Here is a 20,920-nt window from a genome sequence, read left to right as displayed (position 1 = left end):
TTTGTCTAGGTTTAGAAGACTGTCTGACAATAGGAGGAGAAGGAGTGTTAGGAGGAGAATGATCAGAGGAAGCGAGAAAAAGAATCTGGAGTAGAAGAATTAGAAGAAGAAATATTTTGATCACTAAAATTGTGCTCGGAACAAGAGTTGTAAGGTTGAGACAATGAATCAGAAGAAATAGGTTGAGAGTTATCAAGAGCAGGATTCATAATAGGGAGAAAATAAACAAAATCTATAGGTTTAGGTGACTGGAAAGGGAAAATAGTCTCACAAAATACAACATCCTTGCTCAAAATAATCTTGTTTACAGCTAAATCAAACAACATGTTTCCTTTATGAGTATATGGATACCTAATAAACGCACAATTCCTAGCTCTAGCTAGGCTCAAACTTATCACCAACTTTCGGAGGAGCATAACAAAGACATCCAAGCACCCTTAAATGCCCATAATTAGGAGATTTCCCAAACAGCAACTCATGTGGACTCTTCCAATTCAACACTGAACTTGGAAGAAGATTAATAAGATAGGTTGCAACCAGAAAACACTCACCCCAAAACATCAAAGGCAAAGAAGCATGAATTCTCAAACTTCATGCAGTTTCTAATAAGTGTCTATTTTTGCGCTCAAACCTCCCATTTTGTTGAGAATTATCAAGAATACTCCTTTGATGAACTATACCCTTCAAAGCCAGTAATTGAGTACAAGAATCCTGAATATTCAGTGTCATTATTGTCACTTCTAAGAGTCTAAGCTGTAACCCCAAACAAATTCTCAATATACTCAAGAAAAGCTAATAAAACCCCATATACGTGAGTCTTATCATGCAGTAGATGTGTCCAAGTTAATCTAGTGTGATCATTAAGGACAATATGAAAGTAAGTAGCCCCATACAAGGATGGTCTTCCATATTTAACCCAAAGATCCACATCAATCAACTCAAAAGGGGCAGAAGCAATAAAAACAAAAGCAGGATAAGACAATTTATGATGTTTACCCATTACACATGCTTCACAAGTAAAATCACAATTATGTCCATGATTATTACCAAGAATAGAAACTATTACATGATTTAGCTTGCTAGCAGAAATATGTCCTAGTCTAGCATGAATAAGCCCAACACTAGGCTTTACAACTAAAGTAATAGTGTTATGAACAAAGGAAGTAACACTATTATTATTTTCAGAAGATAACAAAGAAGCTGTAGGGAATAATTTAAAGCGTTAATTGACGAGGGGAAAACTAGGTCGTTATCTAATATTCCCTTGGTCAAACTAAATTTATAAACAATTAACAAACCTAAATATGAGTATAGAGGCAAGTCAAGGGTCGAACCCAAAGGAGCGGTAATGTTCAAGCACTTTCAATTATGCGCCTAAGCTAGGTCGAAGACGAAGGTAAGAGAGAATACTAACAACTAACAAAACAAGTAACTAAGGAAATAAAACACTAGGAATGGGGATCAACTTGTAATCATGTCAATTGCAACAACTTGGGAAGAGCATGCCAATCAAAGGTTGTGAGGACTAAATGATAAGAGCAATCAATAGGAATCAAAGAGCTATCTCCTAATTGTTAAGCTAGGGTTCACTATGAATAACAAACTAAGAGAATCACAATCAAAACCAATTGATAATTGTAATTCCTAAATCAATTGTTCATGTCATTAGCAATTACAATGCAATCTAGCATAATTCTCAAGGCCAAATTGAATTACACACATGCAAACCTTCACTAATCACTTTAATCTCAACAGTCAATCAACACAATTCCCAAATTAATCACAATTAATCAATCATACAAGTTTCACCCAATTCCTAGCCAAACAACTATTCAAGAATCATCATCTATCAACTAACAACTATGGAAAACAAGAATCAACCAAATATCAAGAACAATTACTCTAATCAAACATCAAATATCAAAATCAAACCAAACAAACATCAAATTAAACAAAGCAATTGAATGAGATAGAGTTTAGAAATGCTCATTGATAATTAAGAAGATCTCCAACACAATTGTCACACTTGCATCTTCAATCTCTCAATCACCATTGAAATTCCTCACTTTCTCTCTCTAAAACTACTCCTAATCTAGCCTAATCTAGAGAGAGAAGCTCTCAACCTAACAGAGATAAAACTATTCTAAAACTAAAGAATTACATGAATGAATAATAAAGGAAAACCAAAAACTATATAAACAAAAGGAGAAAAGAAGCTTAAAATCGTAAAAGACCCAGAAACCCGCGCCCGCGGAGGGGAACGGACACCCCGATAGCCGCGCCCGCGACCCAAGCCCGCGGCCGCGGGGCCAAGGCCCGCGCCCTCGGGGAGCCCTCGGGACAACCGCAGGTGCTTACTGCCCAAATACGGCAGTTTTGGAGCTGCAGCAACCCCACGCCCTCGGGGAGCCCTCGGGACAACCGCGGGTGCTTACTGCCCAAATACGACAGTTTTGGAGCTGCAGCAACCCCACGCCCGCGGCAGTTTTCCAGGGCCAACTTCAGAAGGCTGTAACTTACGATATAAGAATTGTATGAAGGCGTGCGACCTATCATTGGAAAGCTCTTCAGTCTAGTTTCCAACCCAACTTGATATACCCTAATCAGATTTGTAGAACTTGAGATATGACTAAAACAATGTATAAAGGTCCTATTTCATACTTTGCAATCCTTCGTTTTCCTTTGTTTCAAACTCAAATTCAATTCCGAAAAGTGCATATTGTTCCTAGTGGTTGCTATTTTTCAATTCCCATGCATATATTCCGCGACATACCTACAAAACAAGATAAAGAAACGGAGAAGCAAGAGAAATAGTCGAGAAATGAATAAAATGATAAGAAAGCCTTTAAAAGCATGCATTTCTCTAAACTAACACAAAAACACGCGAATCGAGCATTATTCTCTAAAAACACGACATAAAAAACAACAAAGGAGCATAGAAATATAAAGAAAACATAGCCTAAAGGTGCCATAAATGGCACGAATCATTAATCCCTTTGCTTGAACCCCACTGTGATCATACACTAAAGTACGGTGGCGTCCAAAAGGGAAGAAGATAGAGTAAAAGAGTCGCCAACAAGTTTTAGGAACTCGTAAACCATTCACAGGGTGAAGGTTACACCCCTTAACGATCCAAGAGATCGTCAAATCCATAAGGTCTAGAACCAAATAAGGGTTCAGGGATGAAGGTACAAATCCAACCTAAAAGAGATTGAACCTGCCCTAATAATAGGTCTCTACTTTATTCTGATCGTATTCATGTGTGCTTTCTAATTAACATACAATCAATAGTTTAACTCTAAACCTGTTTATCTATGTTGGTTGAATATAATGCACAAATAAAACTATTATTGGCGATCACTTGAATTATAATCAAGATCAAAATTAACCCTAAACAAGATTATTAATCATCTTATTAAGCGTGATTACAAGTACCAATTCCCTTTAAACATGCATAAAAGGTGTGATCAAGCAATAAAAATCAAGCAACATAATAATAAAATAATAATAAATATATTCATGATCATAAAATTATAACAATGAAATAATCATCAGGCGCCAAGCCTGTTTTTGACGCGTTTTCAAAAATCAGATAAGTTTGCCGTACTTTTGATAATTTTGTGGCTTAATTTTCATTAATTTTTGGGTTTGAAAGTGAAATTGTTTGATTATTGTTATTTTTAGATTTTATTTTCGTTAATTTTAATTGGATTAATTTTGTTTGATTTTCATGTTTGAATTTTTGTTAATTTTGTTTACGGGTGTGTAGACACCCATTTGTGTCTCCCCAAAACTAAACCCAGTGATGAGTACCTTTCACGTCGAATCATAATCGAATGAAGTGAAAGTGTGGAAAGTCTAGTGTTGCGGATAGTTTTAATTTCTTTTCTCTTCTCTCTGTTTTTGAAAAACTTATTTTAAGAAAACAGCCAATCCAGTTTGGTTGGTCCATGTTATGGGTCCAATAGTAGTGTAGTTGGATGAGGTTGCAAAGACCTTTCCAACGATATATTATAAGCCCAATTCCGATGAATATTGAGGAAGTTATGGCCAATTTACTAAACTGGGCCCGGTTTGAGCCTTATGTGCAGCCCAATGATCTAGAGGAGGGCCTAATGTGATTTATCATTCCTAATGAAATTAGGAATGGTTTTAGTCTTCTAGAATCTTCTAGAAGGTTCTTTTCATTCCTAATTCAATTAGCGTTGATAAATTGACTTTTGTTGACTTTTCAGAGTTTTAATTAAAATCAAAGAGCATTTTTGAGGGAAATACGATTTTATCCTCATATACGGCAAAATTTATCTGATTTTAGAAAACGCGGCAAAAACAGGATTAGCGCCTAACGCCAGACATTGGCCCTAAGCCTGGCGCCTGGCGCTAGCATTGGTGCCTGGCGCTAATGTTGGCGCCTGGCGCCAATAGCTGGCGTTGGCGCCAGCTCTGTTTTAGGTGCGTTAATGCTCTGTTTTGATATTTTATCCTTTTGGCCGATTTTCTCTATAAATAACGTATTAAAAACTCCGTTTTCATTCACGAGTTTTCATCTTTAATCACCTACAACCAGTTTTCATTCATCAATTCTCTCTCATTCTCTTTAATCATTCACCATCTTTCTTTCTCCCTTTTTCTAAACTAGCTTTTAAATACAAAATTCCGCATTCACAAGATCTAGGAACACCTAGCCATATTCGAAGTTGCCTTCGCCCTAGACGTGAAAGGTTTAATTTCTGAGGGTTTGGTCCCAAATCTCTATTTTAATTATTTAATTTGATTGTTTTGTTTTATTATTTTCCTTGAAGTTACTAACGTGTGTATTTTGTTATTAGAAAGAGGTACGAGGCATCAAAGTAAGTACTTTAATGGTTTTTATTGATGTTATATATGATATAGAGTTCATGCTTAGGTTGTTATTATGATATTCCTAGTATCATGTCTAGGGTAACTTTAATATCAAGTATGATTGTTATGATGCCTTTTACGTTCTTCCTAATATTTATGATTGTTAGTATCATGTTAGGGGTTAAAGATTTGATTTTTAATGCTTAGTGACATGCTAGGGTTTGTTATTAATCTTATTAGTATAATGCTTAGTATCTTGCTATTATTATGTTTTAATATTAACATGAATATGATTATGATTATAATTGTTATAATTTATGATGATTATGAATATTATTATTATTATTATTTTCATGATTATTATTATGATTATTTTTATAATTATTATTATGATGATTATTGTTTTGATTATTTTATTATTATGTTGCTTGATGCTATTTTTATTGTTATTGCTTGATCACGCCTTTTATGCATGTTTAAAGGGAATTGGTACTTGTAATCACGCTTAATAAGATAATTAATAATCTTGTTTAGGGTTAATTTGATTATAATTCAAGTGATCGCCAATAATAGATTTATTTGTGCATTAAATTCAACCAACATAGATAAACAAGTTTAGGGTTAATCCTATTGGTTGCATGTTAATCAAAAAGCGCACATGAATACGATCAGAATAAAGTAGAGGCCTATTATTAGGGCAGGTTCAATCTCTTTTAGGTTGGATTTGTACCTTTATCCCCGAACCCTTATTTGGTTCAATACCTTATGGAGTTGACGATCTCTTGGATCGTTAAGGGGTGTAACCTTCACCATGTGAACGGTTTACAAGTTCCTAAAACTTGTTGGCGACTCTTTTGCTCTATCTTCTTTCCCTTTGGACGCCACCGTACTTTAGTGTATGATCACAGTGGGGTTCAAGTTAGGGGGTTAGCGCTTGAAATTATTCCCCACAGGGTGGCTTTTGTGGTGGCTAATTAGGGTTTTCGTGGGAAAGGGATGTGAATCCAAGGTGGGCTGGAGTTTTCATGGTGGCTAATGGTATTTTCGAGGTCATTTGGGGTGGTGATGAGTGACATTTATGTCACTCTTAGGGGTAGTATTTAGGTCTTTTTCCTCTTATTTTTCTTAGGTTTTTCCACCTCATTATCCTCTTATGGCTTCTTTTTGTGTTGATGAAAAGTAATGCTTATTTTGATAATCTTTATGCATTATTTTATCATCCCCATGCTCTCGTGAACTTTGGTATCTTCTGCAGGTTCCGTGACGGTCCTATGCACGGTGGGAGGCCCCTTGGCCAAGCATGGAAGCCATGGACAAAGGCAAGAGGAGCAAAAGGGAAGGAGAGGAAGCAAGAAAAGGAAGTGCAAGAGGAGGTGTGGCCGAACCTCTGAAAGGTCCGGTCGAACCTTGGTGTGGTCAAACTTTTCAAAAGTTCGACCGAACCTCCAGGGTGCAGTGAAGGCAGTGTCAAACCTGTTTTCAGCAATTTTGCAGGAGAGGTCGAACCTCAAAAGTTCGACCAAACAAGGATCAGGGAGGTTCGGTCGAACCTACACAGGGTTCGACCGAACCTACCCTGAGTCCGACCGAACTTACCCAGAGTTCGGTCGGACCTTTTCCCGATCTCTGCCAATTTTGTACGGACTATTTAAGGTCCTTTTGAGATCGTTTAAAAAGGAGGACGGGAGAAGCAGGACAATAGCCTAGTTTTCAGAAACCTCTCTTAGTTTGAAACATTCCTTAGGATTAATTTAGTTTAGTTTTCATCAAATCAAATCATTGTATTAGTGAAATTCAAGAATTATTCTCAAAGTTGGGCAATTTGTATTCAACATTTGAAGCTTCAATTAGTAATTTCTCCAACCTTCTTCCTTTTAATTTCAGATTTCATTTGGTATTTGCATGTTATTTAAATCTTCTTAGTTCTTGGTAATTTGTTATTGGATGATAGTTATTTCAATTGTTAACCACTTTTCCCCAATTATTGAAGTATTTAGAACCCTAATTCTTGATTGCATGTTGATAAACATGAGTTGTGAGTAGTTTTCCTGCTAGGGGTTGGGTGAAGCTCGACCTTTTTGGGTTAACTATGCAAATGTGGGAGAAGCATTGATGTTTGTATTGCAATTAAATTGATTATATGAGATTGCTTGTTAGTTCCTCATGATAGGTTTAGCTACCCTTAACTAAGGAGCTTGATAGTATGATATGCCTAATTTGACATGGAAGTGTAAATTGAGTACGTCATTACTTATTGTAATTTGATTATGTATCATCTATTGCTAAACTAATGAGGAATCTAAGTTTAGTAGTGTGAGTTGTTTTCTAATTGCATGAGGTTGATTTTACATATAGTCCTTGCTATATCTTGTCTATTTTACTCCCCGTTTGCCTATTTGCCTTGGTTGAGCGGATCTCATTCCCTAGTATCTTTAATTCATTGATTTAGAACCATAGTTTGTTTGTCTTCTTGACGAACCCCTATTCACCAATTGACTTCGAGCTAGCTTAATTGTAAAGATCTTTGGCAATAATATCCTGTTCCTTGTGGACCGAACTCTTACTTGTCATTATGCTTGGTTTGTAAGGTGTTTGTTAATAAATGTGTTTGATTGAGTGTGGAATGTACGACCGTTCGCACGCCCATCAAAATGGCGCCGTTGCCGGGGAACGGTGTTGTTGATAGCTAATTGATTACTTGAGTCTAGTTCACCATAAAAAAATTTCAAAAAGATTGTCTCTTTTTGGCTACACTTGTAGCCTTGGTAATAATTGCGTTTGTTGAGAGTGTATGCGCAGAACTCATAACAGGATCTTGGTACCTTACGATCCCGAGATTGAGCAAACTTATAGAAGGAGAAAAAGAGCCGGTTCTAGGCCATTTACTACTCCCCCAGCTAGAGAGACCAATTTCGAGGAGGATCGAGATCAAATGGGTGACGCGGAACCACCACCTCAAAGACCTTTAAAGGAGTTGGGAACTCCGGGAGCTTATAGAGCTTCAAGCGGCATTGCTCCACCCGTTACTCAAGCCAATGACTTCGAGATTCGGCCCGCAATGATTAATTTGATTGAAAGGAGGCAATATAGTGGAGCAAAACATGAGAGCCCTCTTGCACACTTGAACGAGTTCGAAAAATATTGTAACACGATCAAGGTAAATGGGGTAACTCAAGATTTTGTGAGACTAAAGTTGTTTCCTTTTTCTTTGATAAGAAGAGCTCTTGAATGGCTTGAGAAGGAGGTGAGGCCTAACTCCTTGAGAACTTGGGACGAGGTCACCACGGCTTTCTTAGGAAGATTCTATTCCCAAAAGAAGACGGCCGAGGCAAGAGCTTTGATCCAAGGTTTCCGTCAAAAAGCTAGTGAAACCATTTATGAAGCATGGGAACGATACAAGGAATATCAAAGGGAGTGCCCTCATCATGGCATTCCGTCATATCAAGTGCTTCAAATTTTCTATGGGGGCTTGAGCCCACAAGGAAAGACTAGCTTGGATGCAGGAGCGGGTAGCCCGATTATGAACAAGACGGAGGAGCAAGTCATAGAGATAATTGAGGATGTGGTGAGGCACCACATGGATTGGCAAGAAGGAGAGAGAGATTCTCTAAACAAGGGAGGAAATGCGGTTTACTCCGTTGATCATCTTAATGCCATCAACAATTTGACCTCCCAAATCGCCAACCTTGGAAAGGAGATGACGTCCATTAAGGCAAAACTAGAGACCTCTAGTTCAACACAAGAGCATCCCTCCCAATCTAAGGGGAGAGGTATGAATTCTAACTCTTCTCCCTCTACTTCTAATAACATGCCTCATGGATGTTTGTTTTGTGAAAATTGTGGGTCTTATGACCATGATACCTCTTCTTGTAATTATGATTTCCAACCCCAACCCCAATACGAAGATGGTAATGAAAATGAAAATGAACAAGTCAATGCCTTGTCTTATGATAATAGACATAGGAATGACAATCAAAGATACTTACCACCAAATAGAAGAGAACAAGGGGGGAATTCCTATAACCAAAGAGGAAATGATTACGATTACCATAATCAAAATCAATGGGGAAGTAGGAACCAAAGGGACCAAAATCCCCAAGGTAACTACAACCAACAAGGTGATTACGGTAACCATAATCATAATAATCAAGGAAACTATGGGAATCAAGGGCAATTTCACCAAGGGGGAAACTCTAATAATCGGAACAATTGGAACAACAATAATAATAGAGTTTCTTCTAATCAAAATACGTCCAATTCGAATGCTAGAGGTAATAGGGCTTCCCAAGACAACCACTATGCACAAGCACCACATAGTAGGTCTAGCTTGGAGGAAATGATGGAAAATCAAACTAAAATGTTCAATTCTTTCATGGCCTCAAGTGAAAAGAAATTTAGTGAAGTAATGACCCATAACAAAATGCTTGAAACACAAATTTCTCAATTGGCCAATGCTTTAAAAGAGGGAGCTAGCACTTCTAAACTTCCACCCCAAGGACTTGACCCCAAGAAACCGGTGAATGCTATATCAACTAGGAGTGGGAAAGTGTTGGAAGAGAGAGTCCCTAAGGAAAACAATGAGAAAGTGAACATGAGTGAGCCTCCCTTTAAAAGCGATTTTGAACAAGAGAGAGAGCAAAACCATGAGAATGAAAAGGAGAAAGAATGTGAGAAAGAAAAAGAATTTGAGAAAGAGAGAAGAGAAAAAGAGAGTGAAAAAGAAACCAAACAATTGCAAAGACTTCCATATACCCATAAATTTGTGAGACACAAATTAGATGTGCAATTCGGAAAATTCCTTGAAACACTGAAGCAAATTCACCTTTCAATCCCTTTTACCGATGCTATCAAGCAAATGCCTAACTATGCTAGGTTTTTAAAAGATATTTTGAGTGGAAGGAGAAAGTGTGATGTGGTGGAAACGGTGAATCTCACCGAGAATTGTAGTGCTATTATCATGAATAAGATGCCACCAAAGTTAAAAGATCCCGGTAACTTTTCTATCCCATGTGCAATATACAAGATGCAAATTGATAATGCTTTGTGTGACCTAGGGGCTAGTGTTAGTCTAATGCCATACTCGGTATACCAAAGACTTGGGATAGGGGAACTTCTACCCACCAACATCACCCTTCAATTGGCCGATCGCTCTATTAAATTCCCAAAGGGTAAGGTAGAGGATGTTCCTCTAAGGGTGGGGAAGTTTGTAATCCCGGTGGATTTTGTTGTGTTAGAGATGGATGAAGATGTTAACATTCCAATAATTCTAGGAAGACCTTTTCTTGCTACTTCGGGTGCTTTAATAGATGTTCAAAGTGCTAAAATTTCACTAAAAGTAGGAGATGAGGTGATAGAATTTGATTTGAATGAGAGCATGAAATATCCAAGCTCTAGTCTTGATAATTGCATGATGATTGATACTATTGATTCTATTGTAACTTCTATGCATGAACACTTGCTCACTACTAACGATGCCCTTGAGAATGTCCTTTTGAACAAGGAAAAGATAGGTGACCAAAGCAAAGTGATGGCATTGTATGAAGAGATGCTTGAAGGAAGTACGGAATCAAGCAATGAGCAAGTGTGCATGGGAATCACAACACATGATGCATTAGAAGTAGCTATCTCAACAGAAGGTAAGGGTGTTCCAATGGTAGAGTTGAAACCTCTACCATCACACCTAAGGTATGAGTTTCTGGGCCCCAATTCAACTTTTCCGGTTATTGTGAATTCTTCTTTGAACGAGTGCCAAACTCAAATGTTATGTGGTGTTTTGAGAGATCACCAAGGTGCTTTAGGCTATACCATAGATAACCTCAAAGGTATTAGCCCCGCTTTATGTATGCACCACATAACACTTGAGGAGGGTGCTAAGCCTTCCATTGAGAGGCAAAGGAAACTCAATCCTCAAATGGGGGAGGTGGTGAAGAAGGAAATCACCAAACTCCTTGATGCCGGCATCATCTTCCCCATTTCGAGTTCTAGATGGGTTTCCCCCGTTCATGTGGTCCCTAAAAAGGGAGGAATGACCGTAGTTGAAAATGAGAATGGTAATCTCATTTCAACTAGAACGGTGACTGGTTGGAGGATGTGCATAGACTATAGACGTCTAAATGCATCCACCAACAAGGATCATTTTCCTCTCCCTTTTATCGACCAAATGCTTGAAAGACTAACCAAGCACAAGTATTATTGCTTTCTTGATGGTTATTCGGGTTTCTTTCAAATCCCTATAAACCCGGATGACCAAGAGAAAACAACTTTTACTTGTCCCTATGGAACCTTTGCATACAGGAGGATGCCCTTCGGGCTTTGCAACGCACCGGCAACCTTCCAAAGATGCATGATGAGTATTTTTGGGGACATGCTTGAAGCCGAAATGGAAGTTTTCATGGATGATTTCTCGGTAGGGGGCCTTTCGTTCGAGGATTATTTGTCCAACTTGGGCAGGTGCTTGACAAGATGTGAGAAGGTCAATTTGGTTTTGAATTGGGAGAAATGCCACTTTATGGTGGAAGAGGGAATTGTCCTTGGTCACAAGATTTCAAACAAAGGGATTGAGGTTGACAAGGCCAAAGTTGAAGTGATAGAAAAGCTTCCCCCACCAATCAATGTGAGAGGAGTAAGGTCATTTTTGGGGCATGCCGGGTTCTATTGGAGATTCATCAAGGATTTCTCACAAATTGCTAGACCCCTAAATGCTCTTCTTCAAAAAGATGCCATCTTTATTTTTGATGAAGAGTGTCTCCAAGCTTTCAACAAATTAAAGGAGGCTTTAATCTCAACTCCAATTGTGCAAGGGCCAAGATGGGATTTGCCATTTGAGCTTATGTGCGATGCAAGTGATGTTGCGATTGGAGGTGTATTGGGGCAAAGGGTAGAGAAGAGGATTCACGTGATTTACTACATGTCTAAGACCTTGAATGAAGCTCAACGGAACTACACCACAACAGAGAAAGAATTTCTTGTCGTGGTTCATGCTTTTGAGAAGTTTTGGAACTACCTCATTGGTTCCAAAACTATTGTCTACACTGATCATGCGGCTATTAGGTACCTTGTGGAAAAGAAAGAGTCCAAGCCTCGTCTTCTTCGTTGGGTGCTATCACTTCAACAATTCGATGTAGAGATTCGGGACAAAAAGGGGGCCGAAAATGTGGTTGCGGATCATCTATCCCGGTTAGAGAACGTGCAAGATAATGACGGTGGGGTCCCAATTTGTGATGAGTTAAAAGATGATGTGCTTTACTTGTTGGCCGAGAAAGATCTTCCTTGGTTTGCGGATTTGGTGAACTATTTGGCTTGTGGGGAGTTTCCCCCAAATGCTTTAAGGAACCAGAAGAAGAAGTTGAAAAGGGAAGCAAGGCATTACATATGGGATGATCCGATCCTTTTCAAAAGAGGAGTAGATGGTTTACTCCGTAGATGTGTGCCAAATGATGAAGTGAAGAGCGTTTTGAAGATGTGCCACTCCGATCCTTGTGGAGGGCACATGGGTGCCAACAAAACAACCTTCAAATTATTACAAAGCGGGTTATGGTGGCCTCAAATCTTCAAAGATTCATGGGGATTTTTGAAAACATGTGACTCTTGCCAAAGAACCGGTAATGTTTCGAAGAGAAATGAAATGCCTCAACAACCGATTCTTGAACTTGAGGTGTTTGATGTGTGGGGCATTGATTTCATGGGACCTTTTCCCTCATCTAATGGAAATCAATACATCCTTGTGGCGGTTGATTATGTTTCTAAATGGGTTGAAGCCATTGCCTCCCCAACTAATGACCACAAGGTAGTGATGAAGATGTTCAAAAAGGTGATATTTCCAAGATTTGGGATCCCTAGAGCAGTGGTTAGCGATAATGGTTCTCATTTTATTCATAATGTGTTTCAAAAGATGCTGAGAAAGAATGGGGTCCATCAACGCTTTGGCACGACTTATCACCCACAAACAAGTGGGCAAGCGGAGGTTTCCAATCGCCAAATCAAGGTAATTCTTGAGAAAACAGTGGCTAGGAATAGGAAAGATTGGTCGGACAAGCTAGATGATGCCCTTTGGGCCTATAGAACCGCTTTCAAAACCCCCATCGGCACTACCCCTTACCGGCTTGTATATGGTAAGTCTTGTCACCTTCCGGTTGAACTTGAACACCGTGCTCAATGGGCTATCAAAAAGATCAACTTTGATTTGGCGAGTGCGGGTGAACAAAGGTGGCTAGACTTGCATGAGTTAGAGGAACTACGGATGGATGCTTATGATTGTGCAAGCTTGTACAAAACCCGGTCAAAGGAGTGGCACGACCGGCAAATTGAAAAGAAGACCTTCAATGTTGGAGATAAGGTGTTGCTTTACAATTCAAGGATGAAAATGTTTCCCGGAAAGCTCATGTCAAGGTGGAGTGGTCCATTCACCGTTAAGGAGGTGTTCCCCCATGGAGCAGTTGAGCTAAATGATTTGGATGGATCGAGGTCATTCAAGGTCAATGGGCATCGCCTCAAGCTTTATTATGAGGATGCTCATGTTGGTTTGATTGAGTCAATGCAATGCAGTCTCATCTCTTGAATGTGTGAAGTACGTCAAGCTAGTGACGTTAAAGAAGCGCTTCCGGGAGGCAACCCGAGTTTCTAACCCTCCTCTATTCTATTTGCTTGATGTTTTCTTTTCTTCTTTCACAACTTTGGATTGATGGTTTTGCGTGTATTTGGTTTGTGTTGGTATTCTTGTTTGTCTTGCCTTAAAAAGGAATGCATTTTCCATATACCTTAGGCATGATTGTGTTGTATTTTAGTGTGTCTTGAGGGGAAGTTTTGTGCAAATTTTCAGATAGAGGGATTTAGGGGTGTTCGACCAAACTGCAGCAAGGTTCGGCCGAACTTTGCAAAAGTTTGACCGAACCACCCAAGAGTTCGGCCGCTCCTCCCCTAGAACTCAAAATGGGCTAAAAACTGTCGAATTCTGGAAAATCAAAGAGTTCGACCGAACTTTTCATAAGTTTGGTCGAACCTATGCTGGTCCGACCGAACCTTCAGAAAGTTCGGCCGCTCCTGTTCTGGAAATCAAATTAGGCTGAATTCTGGCAGTTTCTGGAAAATCCAAATGTTCGACCGAACTTTTAAAAAGTTTGGTCGAACTTATTATGGTCCGACCGAACCTCGTAAGGTCCGACCGAACCTTTTTCGATCTTGCCCAGATTTAATAGACTTGAGCCGCTGCTTTCTCACTCTTACTTCTTACATTCGGCTCTCCCTCTCCCTTTTCTTCTCCTTCTCACCCTAATACTCCATAGTCACCCCTCCTTCAACCTCAAATCTCCATAAAAATCACTCCTATCTTTTTCTCCTCACTTCATTTACATCCACTACTCAATTCCTACAACCTCCCATAAAAATCACTCCTTAAATTTTCCCCAATTTCTAGGGTTTTTGAGTGACTTGAAACTTCTTGATTTCTACTTACTTCCAATCAATTGTGGTATGGTTATTCTAGCTTTTGCAAGCTCATTTCTTCAATTTCTCTTTGTTTTACCATGTTTTACATGTTCAAGTATGAAATGTGGTATAATTGATATTGTTAGTCATGGCTTGTCTGATTTAAATGGTTATTGGGATTTCCTTGTTGTAATTGGTTGGTTGTTGTTAATAGAACTTGTTTCATGATGAATATGCATGTATGACTTGGGTTTTCATGATTTCAATTTGTTTGCTTGAATGTGTTAATCTTTCACTAGGTTGTTCATGCTACATTTTGATTGAGAAATTCTTGAGTTGGATGGAATTTTGTGGCTATTACTCATTGTTCTCGGTTTGATTTCGATGAGTTTTGAGTGGATTTCATGAATTTTAGGGGACGTCATGCCCATTTTCGCCTAGGTTTTCTTAGGATTTGCATTCGATTGCCATAGGATTTTTAGCTCATGCCTTGGTTTATAAGTGTCCATTAATGCCTTGAATTGTATTGTTGCTACCGTCTACATCTATTTCACAACTCATGGCTTTTACTCTCATTGCACACACTTTTAATCTCGACGAGCTTCTTGTGCCCCCTTTTGGCTTGAATCTTCCTAATGTTAATTCTTGGCGATTTTTGTAGATTCACAATGCATCTTTTTGGCAAAAGCAAGTCCAAGAGGAAGAGGACGGGTGAATCTTCATCGTCAAGTTTTCCTCCTCCACCCGGCATCTATGATCATGGCATCATCGCTCCAAACAAACACTTTTGGGATGTCTATAAAACCCTCATAGACCGTCCCATTCGTTCTACAAGGTTCTTCTGCGGGAACACCTTAAGAAAGCTTGGCATCATGGATGAAGTAGTCCGGCTCGCACAAAACTTTGGTTGGGGCGAGTTCATTGACCTCCACGCTCACACCTATGAGCGCGTCACATTGGAGTTCCTTGCTTCCCTCCGCAAGGAAGTCATTGAAGAAGATGATGAAGGGAATGAATCTCAAATTATTCTTCACTTTCGTATGTTCAACGAAGACCATTCCCTATCCGAGAGTGAGCTCAATGAGATCTTCCATTGGCAAGCAACCGGGATGCATCGGCCTTCCGATATGACCTCAATGTGTCGCATTCCCTATAATGAACAAGAATGGTGGCAGAGCATCTCCACCAAGCCCATCTTTCGCACTAACACCGCAAAGGTCAACAACATCATCCATATTGCTTTGAGATACTTTTCCCGGCTCCTTCAGTATGCCGTATTCTTCAAGGCAAACCTCGGCTCTATGGTGAAAGATGAGGTAGCTTGCCTTTTCTTGGCCGACAATCCTCAACGTTTAAAGTTCAAATGCTCCACCACTTTTATCTCGAGATTGTTGGACACTCGAGATGGGCGGCTTGGTGATGAGATACACATGGGGGGCATGATCACCCTCATTGCCCTTTCTTTGAATGGTGGAGCTTACAAGGACCAGATTGATTTGCTCCCCCATGTGCTCCAAAACAAAGAAGAAGAGGCCGTCGGCTACCCTCCTTATGCTCTTTCTATTGTTGCTCTCCGCAACCAACGCTTCATCAACTACTCCACCCAGAATCGCAAATTTATCCTCTTGGTAGATAATGGAGAAGAATGGTGTGTCCTCCCGGATCCTCCTCACACTTCGGTAGACCTTTCCAACCCGCTAAGGTGGAAGATTGCGCGAAAATTCATCCCCAATGAATTAAGGAAAAAACAAGCCCGCGGTGCAATCCCTCACCCTCAACCGGTCTACCAAGTGGAGCATAATTTCCCCCCCCCCTAGTGGGGGAGGTGAGACATCTTCTTCTTCTTCCTCTTCTCCTTTTGATATGAGTGCCCTGCGTAGTACCCTCGATGGTATTCGTTTTGATAATCAGGCTTCTATTGAACAATGGGGGTACTACGCAAGGATGAACTATGATAGTCTTGTGCAAGCGGGCGTTCAAACACCCTATGTTAACTATCCCTACCACCCGCCTCAAGAGGGCCCAGTTCTACATTGGGGCACCTATGACCCTAACAACCCCTCCCCCAACACCTATGCTTATTGGGAAGGTCCTATCGACCCATCCCAACGTGTTGGTACCCCACCATACAACCCTTATCGGCCGGGTGGGTGCGACTACGCCTATGATCCGGCAAGTCCATCAACCCCGAATCCTTTTGATGGTGGTTGGGGTACCCAAGGGTGGCCCTATGAGCACTTTAACCAACCTTTCCATCCATCCATGGATCGCCCGGGGTTTGATTTCATGAACCCCCTAAGGAACGGGAGGATAGAAACCCCCAATGAGGGTTCTCTCCCTCCATTTTCCCCCCCGGACTTTCATGCCTATTCCTTTTGCTCGAGACGTGCAAAAGACTAGCGTGGGGGAGGATGTTCCTTTTGGTTGAAGTGTACATAGGAGGGTAGTGTGGTAGGATGGTAGCTTGTGCATATGGAGAACCATCACGGATAATGAATTTATTGTAGTTAGAGATGATTTTTGGTTGGTAATATTCTTATGATGATGATGTTATGAACCATTAAAAAAAAAAAATAAAAAAAAATAAAATTTGAAGTTGTTTTTCCCTCTTCTCTCTTGATCCCAAAATCCAAATCCCAAAATCCAAATTTTGTAGATAGCTTTTTGTCAATTTTTTTTTTCTTTTGTTTATAATTCTAGTCTTTTCCTTTTGTTCACTAACTTTTCTTTGTATAGTTGTAGTGTTTCTTTTCTTTTGGCTCACTTTCCTTGTAGCTTGAAAACGGAAGCACAAAATGATGGGATAAGGAGAAACTCAAGCTCCGGAAACCTTGGTGAGATCGCAATTTTGCCTTGTGTTCTATTTCAAGCAGCACTTGGTGAGATCTTTCCCTACTTTCCTTTATTTTTTTTTCCTTGTGTGCATAGTTAGTTTAGACTAGAATGGAGTTGATTGTTCGAGGTTGTTTGCATTTGATTCCTCGGAATCTGGTGATCGTTGGTATTGATGCCGAACGATCTTTGTTTGTCGATTGAGAATTATATGTTTACTAGCCTCTTATCTCTCTTGTACTCCTTGCATTAAAAAAAAAAAAAAAAGGGGGTGAAAAAGATTTTCCTTTTTATTCATGGCAAACCACGAAAAGCTTAGTTGTTTCATTTTCATTTCGAGCATAATAATGTTGACTCGTGTGTTTGAATGCTTTTCTTCTTGAGTGTTATAAGTTTGCATGCTTCGGGATTGCCATTGGTTGACTCTGGGACATGTTCATGCTAAGGTAGTTGTTCTAGAACTCGTTAGGCCCATCGAACCCAAATTCACTCGTTTGTGGTAAGAAGGTGTTGCTCTCATTAGGGGATTTGAAGCCCTAGAGATGGTTTTTGTAACCCGATGTGAGCTTTATTGTTCAAGCCTCCAACATTACTTGTATGAGCGGCGTAGGATCCTCACCAAGGCATGCTTAGATCTAGAACTTGGCGTCTGGCTCCCGAGATCGAGACCGAACTAACCTACGAATGACAAAGGCATTCTTCATTCGGTGACTATTTTTGTTTTCTAGTATTAGTTTTTTTTTTCTTTTGTATTTTTGGGTTGCATTTGCCCTTACCATGTTGAATCTTCCCCTCCTTGATTATAGCACATTGCAAGCCCATGGCCCTTTTGTTTTACTTTCACCCTTAGAATCGTGAAGCTCAAGCCATGAGGGCTTATTGTAGTTTTGATTTGAAATTTGGAAGGGAATGGTTCTACTTGGAAAGTGAAGCAGTGTTTTTGTGAATATTTGTTCAAGAAAAAGCAAATGTAAATCCTAGAAAAAGCCTTTGAAGCTAAAAAAAAAAAAAAAAAAAAAAGAGAGAATGTGACAAACGAAGGGTTGATGAATGAAGATGTAAGAGGGAAGCGAAAGCTCAAAAGTGTTTGGCATTATAGTTCAAGATTGTGGCAACGTAGTTTGAAAATTGGTTGATGATTGATTTTGAAAAAGAGGCTTGATCACCCTTTGCTTCACGGTTAGGCTAAGCACCAATTTCCAAATTCCTCCACACCCTTACCCCCCTAGCCATCGTTATAACCCTTTCAATGCCCTGTTGACCTAGGTTGGTTGAGTCACTAATCGGTGGAGGGAGCTGGAACTCAAGCATATGGAGAAGGCATGACTTGGTGAGATGTCGGGTTCCCCTATTTTGCAGTGTTTTATCTTTGTTCCGGCTCCTTCGAGGAGTCACTTGATGCTATCTCCAAGGGCGGATTTGAATCTAGATGAGGGAACGCGGTAAGATTGTATGGAATGCGGGGGGAGTGGTGCATGTTTGAGTTCTCTATGCTTAGCATAGCTTATCCTTCAATCAACTTTCGGCATCCCCTTGCATGCTCACTTCTACTACTCAGAAAGTTTGACACTCATTCATGTTTGTTATCTCCAAAAGCTCGATTTGGCTATGATTTGTGTTGGATTTGTTGTTTCTTTTTCCCTTGTTCTTTGGTTTGTCTTGAACGCAATTTTGTAAGAGTTGTGGGGTATGCTCTCTGGAAACCCTCACGAGATCACAACTCGTCCTCATCGGCGACCTTGGGGTTTAAATGGCTTGTTGCTTTTGCTAAAAGAAATTTCGGTTTTTCTTTTGTTCCTTGCATGTTTGAATAACTAATTATTTCTCCCTTGTTCTTCTTCCTTTGCTTTGCTCGAGGGCGAGCAAAGGCTTAGCGTGGGGGAGTTTGATGAGTGACATTTATGTCACTCTTAGGGGTAGTATTTAGGTCTTTTTCCTCTTATTTTTCTTAGGTTTTTCCACCTCATTATCCTCTTATGGCTTCTTTTTGTGTTGATGAAAAGTAATGCTTATTTTGATAATCTTTATGCATTATTTTATCATCCCCATGCTCTCGTAAACTTTGGTATCTTCTGCAGGTTCCGTGACGGTCCTATGCACGGTGGGAGGCCCCTTGGCCAAGCATGGAAGCCATGGACAAAGGCAAGAGGAGCAAAAGGGAAGGAGAGGAAGCAAGAAAAGGAAGTGCAAGAGGAGGTGTGGCCGAACCTCTGAAAGGTCCGGTCAAACCTTGGTGTGGTCAAACTTTTCAAAAGTTCGACCGAACCTCCAGGGTGTAGTGAAGGCAGTGTCAAACCTGTTTTCAGCAATTTTGCAGGAGAGGTCGAACCTCAAAAGTTCGACCAAACAAGGATCAGGGAGGTTCGGTCGAACCTACACAGGGTTCGACCGAACCTACCCTGAGTCCAACCGAACTTACCCAGAGTTCGGTCGGACCTTTTCCCGATCTCAGCCAATTTTGTACGGACTATTTAAGGTCCTTTTGAGATCGTTTAAAAAGGAGGACGGGAGAAGCAGGACAGTAGCCTAGTTTTCAGAAACCTCTCTTAGTTTGAAACATTCCTTAGGATTAATTTAGCTTAGTTTTCATCAAATCAAATCATTGTATTAGTGAAATTCAAGAATTATTCTCAAAGTTGGGCAATTTGTATTCAACATTTGAAGCTTCAATTAGTAATTTCTCCAACCTTCTTCCTTTTAATTTCAGATTTCATTTGGTATTTGCATGTTATTTAAATCTTCTTAGTTCTTGGTAATTTGTTATTGGATGATAGTTATTTCAATTGTTAACCACTTTTCCCCAATTATTGAAGTATTTAGAACCCTAATTCTTGATTGCATGTTGATAAACATGAGTTGTGAGTAGTTTTCTTGCTAGGGGTTGGGTGAAGCTCGACCTTTTTGGGTTAACTATGCAAATGTGGGAGAAGCATTGATGTTTGTATTGCAATTAAATTGATTATATGAGATTGCTTGTTAGTTCCTCATGATAGGTTTAGCTATCCTTGACTAAGGAGCTTGATAGTATGATATGCCTAATTTGACATGGAAGTGTAAATTGAGTACGTCATTACTTATTGTAATTTGATTATGTATCATCTATTGCTAAACTAATGAGGAATCTAAGTTTAGTAGTGTGAGTTGTTTTCTAATTGCATGAGGTTGATTTTACATATAGTCCTTGCTATATCTTGTCTATTTTACTCCCCGTTTGCCTATTTGCCTTGGTTGAGCGGATCTCATTCCCTAGTATCTTTAATTCATTGATTTAGAACCACAGTTTGTTTGTCTTCTTGACGAACCCCTATTCACCAATTGACTTCGAGCTAGCTTAAGTGTAAAGATCTTTGGCAATCATATCCTGTTCCTTGTGGACCGAACTCTTACTTGTCATTATGCTTGGTTTGTAAGGTGTTTGTTAATAAATGTGTTTGATTGAGTGTGGAATGTACGACCGTTCGCATGCCCATCAGGTGGCTGGTGGTATTTCAGGGTGGGCGGTGGTGTTGGGTAAAGGTGGTTAGGGTGGGTAGTGGTGGTGGGTAAAGGTGGTTAGGGTTGGCAGTGGTGGTAGGTAAAGGTGGTTTCGGTGGGTTGGTGTCACGGGATTATTTGTGGACTAGTTGTTTTTCCTAAGTCAGGGACCAAAGAGGTTCCCGTGTTGGCGTCTAGATCGAGTCTAAACCAGCCTACAACACTTAAACACTTAAAGAAGGAATACACACAAGATAAGAGGTAAGCAACGACTTAAACACTTTATTGATTTCGTGGCTTACAAACTATAAGAGTTTCTCTCTCTAGAATCTCTCTAGAACTCCCAAAA

Source organism: Chenopodium quinoa, unplaced genomic scaffold (genome assembly GCF_001683475.1).
Source record: "Chenopodium quinoa cultivar QQ74 unplaced genomic scaffold, ASM168347v1, whole genome shotgun sequence".
Classification (NCBI taxonomy): Eukaryota; Viridiplantae; Streptophyta; class Magnoliopsida; order Caryophyllales; family Amaranthaceae; genus Chenopodium; species Chenopodium quinoa.
Note: the sequence above shows the minus strand (reverse complement) of the source record.